At 35.3% G+C, this 9,559-nt stretch overlaps 1 long non-coding RNA gene across 1 annotated transcript; it reads right to left on the bottom strand.

The window, feature by feature from the left end:
- Positions 1 to 1,469: 1,469 nt before the first annotated feature.
- Positions 1,470 to 2,816, bottom strand: LOC115233686. The gene is made up of 2 exons (XR_003883821.1): positions 2,500 to 2,816; positions 1,470 to 2,049 (listed from the first exon to the last, which is right to left on the bottom strand). It is a non-coding gene; the product is annotated as an uncharacterized LOC115233686 (long non-coding RNA).
- Positions 2,817 to 9,559: the final 6,743 nt, after the last annotated feature.

Genomic DNA, 9,559 nt, shown 5'->3' with positions numbered 1-9,559 from the left:
TACTTTTTTTTCATGGTTATTATCCTTTTCTAACATGTATACAATTTTAATCTTTAATTCAGTTTAATGGACGATGTTAATAGTGTCGCCACTGATATGCAACGAATGAGAAGCCAAGGTAAAATGACGTTAACGAATATTCGTTCCGTTCAGCCGACATTGTAAGCCTTTGTTCCGAGTGGAATTTGATTCTCTCACGGATATATATGTAAGTGCATCCGTGATGCGAGCGAGCAAGAAAAAAAAAACAGTTTCTCACAGTCACGAGCAGCACATATGCCTGTCAGCCACGCGGCTTGCAATATCGCAACAAGTTCCATTAACGGTTACCAACTCATTAGCCGTCGTGATAAAAACTAAAAAGAAATCGCGCGAGTATATGATGGTCTTATGTTTAAGGAAACAATGTGATGCAAAAATGAACTCTTTAGAATTTGTTAAGAAATTTCGATATAAAGCTATCTGCGTACAACGTCTACATTTGTTCATAAAAATATCAAATGCATGTATATATCTGCATTTGAATTAAAAATCAATCACATTAATTATATTTAACATAATGTAATTGAATGTAATCAAAATGCATCAATCAAATGTGGAATATATAAAAGAAAAGTTTTAATACGTGAACAGACTTTATAATAATTTTTTTTATTATTTAATTATAAAAGATATATATATGTCTCTTTTATATGTATTATTTAATTAAAATATATGTCTTTTGTGGTTTGAAAAGAATGCGAAGATAAAGATGGCAACGAGATTATCATGGTTGCGGCGTCTCGTTCCCAACATTACAGCCCATTGTTGGTGCAGCCGCCTTATTTCCAAGTGACCCAGAACCGCGCGGTGTGAGAAAAGGAACTCCGTTGGGCTACGAAAGATTTTTTTCTTTTTTGTTCAGCCGAGAGAGCGCATATCTTGCGATGCGTTTCGCGACGTGACATGCTCTCTCTTTCGTTGACGTGACAGCCGTGACTCGCTTAGCATAAAACAACGTTGCTTGATCGTACTTGTTAGCATATGAAGCGCGGTAGCCTCGCTCGTATATATACAACTCGTGTAAAACGCGCTCGCAGCGTTTCCTACCATTGACATCACAATAATGATATTAATTATGCCTACGAAGTAAACGCGCGGGGAGATACATATGCCGGCGAAACGACCGATTCTGTGGCCGATGCTTTACTTCCCCCTCGGCACATCGAATATACTTGTCGCCGTTGCAGTCTGATAAATTGGCTATTCGCCAATCGCGAAGCTTCCGATTCTGCACGCGCGCCATTTCTCTAATGGAACTGCCAGTTGTCAGCTGGTAAAGCGCGAAATGTTTATTGTTAGAATAATACACAGAATACCCGGAAGTATAAGATGTTACTGGCATTACCGGATCGTGCTTCCGGGTCTATTCCGAGATCCGGAAGAATTGGAAGAAATATATCTTTTCAAGCTTTCGACATTTAAAAATATTGAACAATTTGAAATAATTTATATTGAAAAATATGTGACAAATATATTATCGCCTTGTTTTATCATTTAACGCAAATTTAATTTATATAATTATTATTCGCAGCAATTCCGTTTGTATATAGTACATGTTGTACGAGCCATTTCCAAGCGCAAGGCATGTTAATAACAAAATTTTCTCTCTTCTGTTACTTCTCGTCGCCGACCATGACATTCTTGAACTGATCGTGTTACAAAAAATTCACCTTTGCCATGGAGACCTTCGCGTAACGTTTTTGTGTTCCCGTCCTTCTCGCTAATATCATCGAAGCGTGAAAATCGCAACGTAACGTGGAAATGTTTCCTTTCAACCAGAAAGCCGTCGGTTGCGCGTCGCGGCGCCGATAACTCGCAGAATGGATTCTTAACGAAGGCACAATATCGGCCAATTATGTACCACAAGATGCAAATTTGCATCGCTAATGGTGCACACAAAGAACGTTGAATTTCTTGCGACGGTCGAGCTACCGGCAACTTCCTCGGTATCTTCTTCTTGTACTTTTAACGATGTGCGCGCGTTTGCAGCAACGGAACTCGCTATTTCTGTGAAAGGTATATTATTATTATTATTAATGATGAATCGTATGTGTAAAAAATATAGTAGTTACAACTAATTATTAAGAATCGTTTTAGATTGTACACATTTATATTTTGTATATAATTATTGTTATTCTATAACTTATCATTATTATTTTACCGAATCACTATTATTATCATCATTGATATTATCATTAAAAAAGTTTATTTAAAATATCATGTGCATATAAAAAATGTACGCAAATTGATTTAACAAGAACTTAATAATTTTACGTTATCTTACGTTTAAAGCTAAACATTTTTAATAAATAATAATCTAGAATCTAGAACAAAATTTTCGCGCACTGTGAACAGAAATTAATCTCAAATTTTATTAGTCTATAACTCTTTCTTTTTTTTTGCTCTTTAATGCGCTAGAGCACGATGTAATAAAGTAAATTGTTCTTTTATAATAACCTCGCACTTTCACGAGGCTTGATCGGGCCAATTGCCGGCGTGAAAATTATGAATTTCCCGTAGCAATATAATTACGATATATATATGTGTAGCGCGCGTTAGGAACAGGGTCTTCATCTCGATGCTTATTCGATTGTGCACGTGTAGGTATTAAAGTATAGCGAGCAAAGGCGTCGCCAATAGTACACATTGATAGCCCATTGATAAGCAGGTTTACTCAGATGTGGTAGCTACGTGGTATCGTCGCGACGCACAGCTTGTACTGCCTTGCAATTGGCGGCACCTGCAAAAATAAATATGATAAATAACGTGATAAATGGTTTTTATCAAGTGACTTCCTGACTGCGTGGACACGAGTCGCCGATAAAGCTTTTCTACCGCGCGTTTCACATAGTATGCTGCGCACAAAAGTTATTAAGGTGTCGTCAAACTAAAACATTAGTTTATCAGAGATCTTAATTATTTAATTTATTAATAATTTTATTGCTACCTTTGTTGCTAATTTAGATAATCAATTTTTTTTAACTAAACTACATACATATATTATATTTTGTCAAATGTCAAAATAGGTCGCAAAAATTTATATATTATTCTAATTTGTTTAAATATATATATTAAGATAAAATTTGTTTAAATATATAGATTAATTTTCTATTACAGAATGTAAATTAGTAAAAGTTAGAAATAGTCTTCAAATATTTTTAAATAAAGGTTTTCATATTTAAATTCTTTGAATTTCTAACGTGCGTTTCAATTCTCGATGTGCATTTCGATGAGATTTATTGATAAGTCGATCGAAAAACATTTCGATACTTTCTATGTTTGTTCGCGCAACGATCGATAGGTCACGCGTTCCAAATAGATGAAGCAAACGTGATCTATGCACTCGCGATGCTTCCGGCGTATTATTTAACCGCCACGATAGCACCAGAGTTGCCGCATAGTTGCCGCCCAGCCTCGACGGTGCAATTAATTACTCACAATATAAAATAATTCTTAACGTAACGAGGAAGTACTAAAAGTAACTAGCTGGAAGGTAACGGCCAATTACGAGTCATACAGCTTCAAGGTTCCGACGCAGCAGTTATCGCGTCACGGCAGTGCGTAACGCAATGCGCGCGCCCGCGATCTACCCTATATAATATAAATAAATTTTATACGTTTCGATGATAGCGTTTTACTATCGCGTTTCTTCTACCACGCACATTTACGGTTCGTCGACCCCTACGGATATATATAGATGAAGAATATTTTAAATGTTTAGAGAATAACGAGGAAGTAATAAAGATGATCGATCTTAACGAATGCGATCAATATGTCGTTGCAGCCATCGCAATGATGACAATTAATCGTCGTAATGAATGCAATTGATCTAGGTTCATTAATATATCTTGCAAATGTATTAATTTATTTAAAAAAAAACGAACCGTCAACATATATAGATTTGTTATTAACAGATGCGTCGGATCGGTATATCGCCTACCATTCTGCGATTATGATTCTAGGATATAATTTCATGCTGAGATATGCGCAACTTGCCCACGTGCTTTTTGTCATTTCGCGATTTTTGCGTCTCACTCATTAACCGAATATTGCTTACGTCAGTTAATGAGCCGCAGTTATCGAATATATGTCAATCATCGTGATTGTCGGACAAGGTCGGCAACAATCTTGATTTCTATTATTGAATTCAGATGTTATATAAGTTTGATATGATAAAAGCATTCCGGGATTGATTCAGTTTTTCAAGAGTCTCTCTTGCAATAATTATTCAATAAATAATTTTAAGAGGAAGATGATAATTTTTGAGCGATCTTTAATGATCTTGCTATATAGAATTGCTCTCACAGCCGGTGATTAAATGGCAATGTGTTAATGATTGAGATGCAGACAAATGTTGTTGGCATGTGTAGCATGGGAAAATATTGCTACTAACATCTCTCTCTCTCTCTCCCTCTCTCTCTCTCCCTCTCTTTCTTTCTTTCTTTCTCTCTCTCATACACACACACACACACACATATTGTGCGTGTGAACGACGTACGATATTAAATGGAGAAATCAGCCAGCGACTCAATCCACGTGTGTCAATCGGATGTGAATTATGGCGGACAGTCGGCAAAATAGGGACAATCCTGAAGTCTTGGCATAACGTACGATTTCCTGATTTTCGTGGCAATTTACCGCAATTTGTCGCCCACGCACGCGCCAAATGCAAAGCGCACGTAGGCCGCATAATGCAGGCTGTTTTATAACGCGTATCGCGCCCGGTTCTATAGTTCGTTTAACCCACAAATCAGACTCCAGATTCGCGCTTCACTCTTGGGCGATGATCGGAGCGGGCTCGATATAGGATTGCGGCTTCGCTTTCCCGCTAATGAGTCGCTCGTATATAAGACAAATCACGAGGCGGCCGCGTTACTTCGGAAGCCGATTCTAATAGTCATCTCGAGCAAAAAGATTACTATGAATATTCGATTCTCGACATGTATTATATGAGAATGATTCTGGTTATTTTATTGCGCAAATTTATTTACGCAAACTTTTGTAGAATAAAATACTAACCGTATAAGAAGATAGAATAATTGATAAAATTATTTTTATCTTTTATCTTACATTAATTAAAAAAGAAATATATACACACAGTTCCTCACTCTCTCTCTCTCTCTTTCTCTCATAAAAATGGTTATTATTATAAAAATGATTTTATCTATCATTTTTTTTCTATTAAAGTTTGCGTAAGTAAACTATATATATATATAATTTCACTGATTTTTCACTGATTAATAAAATTGATCTATCGATTAATCTGACCATCCACGGCTTTCCAGAGACGGTAAGTAGACCTTCTATGGAAGCTTGAATGCGGTATGCGAGGAGAGAAATTCTCTGGCAAAACACGACTCGCATTCCCTATTATCCGAATCACCTTGAACTTGATTCGGTCGTCGGCATAAGCCGACAACATTGTAAAGATGACGGACGAATCTGGAAAACCGATTTATCGATCGATTCAAGAAAAATCGTCGCCGGTTATAAAAAGTTGGCTTAAACTAAATGGAACTGTGAATGAATTGTCAATTGCAGTTGACGTTAAAACAATTGACATTATATCGAAAATCAGTGTCGTTGTGATAATGATGGAAATATTCATAAAATCAGTTTATCAGTCAATCCGTTAAATCTGACAATCCGTTAAATCTTGCAACCGCCTTGAACTGTGAAAGATCCATTGCTGATTATAAAGCCAGATTGTGTCATTTAACTCATGATTGCCTACCGCAATAATGTTAAATATTTTTTTTTAATTACGAAATGAATTTTACACTTTTTATCTCAATATTCTATAATAGCATATTCTAATATCATATATATTATATATTATATTTTCTTTCAACTTTACTGGCTATTTATAAAAATATATTATTTTGCTGTATAACAGAGAGATTATATTCAATATAATATCTCACCTTCTTTTTAATAATTTAATTTTATATTTTGAGATATACCTATAAATAATAAATTCGTACGACATATTTCATTTCTTCGAAAACATTAAAATGAATCTCTGAGTTTGTAAAATTTGTAAATATCACTACGTTACTACAGGATATGACGCGGAAACTGTATAAGTATGATCACTCGTTATCATGACGGAGATCGTTAGGACGAAACGACTAAATTGGCCGGCTACCGTTTGGAGATTTCCTCAATCATTTCATCAACCGTCATCATCGGGCTTGATTGTACTCTCATGGGTCAGTCCCATGCGATCTCATTGTGCTACAGCAAAAGGACGAAATTATGTCGTGCAATTCTCAATGTAGTGTTCTGACGATTTCTCTCCAGAAAGAAACCAAATAACATGTTACAAGATATTACAGGAATGCATCTTCAAAACACCGAATAAATGTATTCCAAAGTCCACTTTAAATGATTTATAATATGCGGCAAAATACAAAACTGAAATTTATATATAATTTTACATATTATATATGTATTTTGATATATATGTTTGGTATATGTTATTTTTTCTAATATTTTTATAATGTGATACACAAATTTATACATAGAATCTTGTCCTAAATTATAGACCATCAAAAATAGATTTAATCAATGATTTATATTAAATTAGTGCTTGCTTGCCTTGACGATAGTTGTATCCCTTTTTCTCTTAACTTACTTACTGACTAAATGTTCTGTTATTTTATACAGATATATACATAAATTTAATTAAAGAGTTTCTTTTCCGCAAAATGAGAAATAGATTTTCTTACGCATTCATTCACTTTTCCATCTACCTCCGGACATCGCTATTTATTTTGTTTTACATATTTAAAAAAAAAACGATATATGTACAACGATACGTAAAGTATATGCCAGATTTGTTTTATGAAACTTTTGTAAATTCCGGACGGGCGATTTCGCGATCGTCGCCGAACGTTCGACTTTCGTGAAATGATTTCGTGTTCGAGGCAAGCAGCTCTCGCCCATTAATCTAATCGATAAAATCGCTGGTAATCGATAGCCGCGTAAGCCGCTTGCAGTCACGCTGCAATCGCAAACGCTAGTACACACAAGCGTGTCTTTAAGGATAAGTAACTGTTACTTATGATATCGCTTACAACCAGTGTGGCGTAGAGGATGTGGCTCTTCATTGCGTGTTTTCCATATGCAGAGCGATAAGAGATATAAGATTACGCGACCATCTCAAGGTTATTAATATATATTACATAAAGTTGCTGACATACATCAACTTTTTAATGGTGCTCTAATTTTACTAAACGATACTGAGTATTAATATCACGAAATTTAACAGAAACATATTTAACAATATCTTGTCTTTTCGCTATCTATCGTCAGAGTAAATCATTTATAAACGTATACGCGCAGGGAATTTCGATAATTCCGAAATAGAGCGAATCGTTTATGGGATTTTTTCAGGATGATCATGTCATTCACGCGAGACTATACATTAAGTTTTCTCTTCTCACCGCGCACTTGATCGATTATTACTTCTACGAAATACAATTCGACTTGATAAAGCTTCGTGATGTTTCGTAAGGGAAAACCGTTTCACCTTTGACAGTTTGCGAAATCGCAATATGATTGTAAAAACGAGGCGCAGGATCGATTATTAAGAATTTATTGAAAACTGTAAAGATTGAATTTTTCGCGATTATCACGTTTGAGGAAAATTTCCAATATTTTTTGTTTAATCTAATAAGAGAGAGAGAGAAGAAAAAAAAAGATTTAGAAGAAATTATATTTTAATAAATTAATATAAAACTTTATTTGCGCGTAAATTAATCATTCTCAACGATCGATATATGTGTAAGATTAGAATTTAATGTCTGACTATTACCGTTAAATGCACATGTTTGTTGTCTTTTGATCCGAAGGTATTAAAGAATTGACTCGATCATCACGGAAGCCGATAAGAAATCGTATGCAAGATTTTCCTGGAAAAACGCGCGATGTTTAATTCTGTTACATCACGTCCGCGGCGGATGAGAGTTCGCGTGGTCTTTCGATGATTACGTTGTAGCGATGATTAACGAGTGGCTTTCGGTCCGCGTGTATCTCATTAATCGTCCGACATGCACGGAAGTTAAGAACTTACCGGTCATTATCAGAGGACATAGTAACCAAGTGGCTAATGCAGAATCCTTGGGATGATTAATGTCGCGGTCGTGCTATTACTCGCCACGATGATGGAGATGCACTTTTACATGTGCAATGTGGACCTCCGCGCGCGATGGTACACTTTCATGTTATCAGGCTACATTAGCCACTTTGTTGCTTTATCCCGCGCATCATTATTTATAAAGATAGAGGAGGGAATTGAAAATAATACAAGTGCTCCTGAAAATACTTTTTACTAAAAGTAAACTTTTGTGAATAACATGAAGAAATATAAACCACAGTTGCGCATAATATAAAATTAAAAATAATAGACGTTCGAGAACTTTTAGCGAGATATTAAAATAAAAGATTTATATTTTTTTCTATCAGTAATGTAATATTTAAACAACTTTCAAAATAAAATGCTGTCTTTACACGAATCAAAAAACAAAAATTATAAGAAAAATCAATCTGTATAAATAACCACTTGGTAAAACCGCGAATAATAATATGGTGAAATGATCTTGAAATCGTCATCAAAGAACAAACGTTTTATTTGTCGAGCGAAGCAATGGCGGCATTACTTTTGCTCGATCCTGGCGACGGAAGTCGAAGAAGCGGCAGCAAGTTTTTGCGAAATTGTTCGACGCATAACGAGTGCAAAGTATTCTTCGAAGCTCGACTGAAGCAATCGTTGAATGATTCCGCTCGTGAACGTGAGCGTCAAAGAGCTGTTTTGTTATCCGCCGCGGGGATACGCACGGCAATAAATTTTCTTCGGCGCGAAAATTCCGCGGCTCGCGAGCCTGGAAGCTTGACAGGCGACTCACGTGGGCACACGTACACACGCGATCCCATCAGAAGTCCATTAAGTCCATTCGCCATGTGGGCACGCGTACATGCACCCACGCGCGAGCGAGGTTTGCCTTAGCGAGACGCTTAGGGGCACGCGATCTTCACCGGCTTTACTATACATATAATAAGAATAAATTAGAAAATAAAGATACAAGTTTTCTGTTTTAAACGAGATTGCAAATTCTCTCTGAGAGCTAATTTACCTTAGAGAGGTAACTTGAAATTTAGAAACAAAAAGTCTTATATAATATTTATTTAAGTCTTATATAATATTCATTTAAGTTTTATATAATATTTATTTCACAATTCGCATCTTTCTTCGAATTGCTAGCTTTGGATAAATGAATGTTTTCTTAATCTTGGTTATTGCTTAGTGAAAAACTCGAGCTGTTAATTAAATGATAGAAAAAGTTTATTATAGATTATTTAGTTTTTTTTGTTGATATTATTAGATGGCCACATTTATTACAATTTATTATGTTTTACATTCTAATCTTTATTCTACTTTTTCTTTTTATTATTATTTGGCATTACCCTAATTTATACATTCTCAACATTGTCTAAATTATCAGTGTGCTAATTA

This window comes from Formica exsecta, unplaced genomic scaffold, assembly GCF_003651465.1.
Source record: "Formica exsecta isolate Colony F162 unplaced genomic scaffold, ASM365146v1 scaffold182, whole genome shotgun sequence".
In the NCBI taxonomy this organism is placed as follows: domain Eukaryota; kingdom Metazoa; phylum Arthropoda; class Insecta; order Hymenoptera; family Formicidae; genus Formica; species Formica exsecta.
Note: the sequence above shows the minus strand (reverse complement) of the source record. Positions and strands in the feature narration are given on the sequence as shown.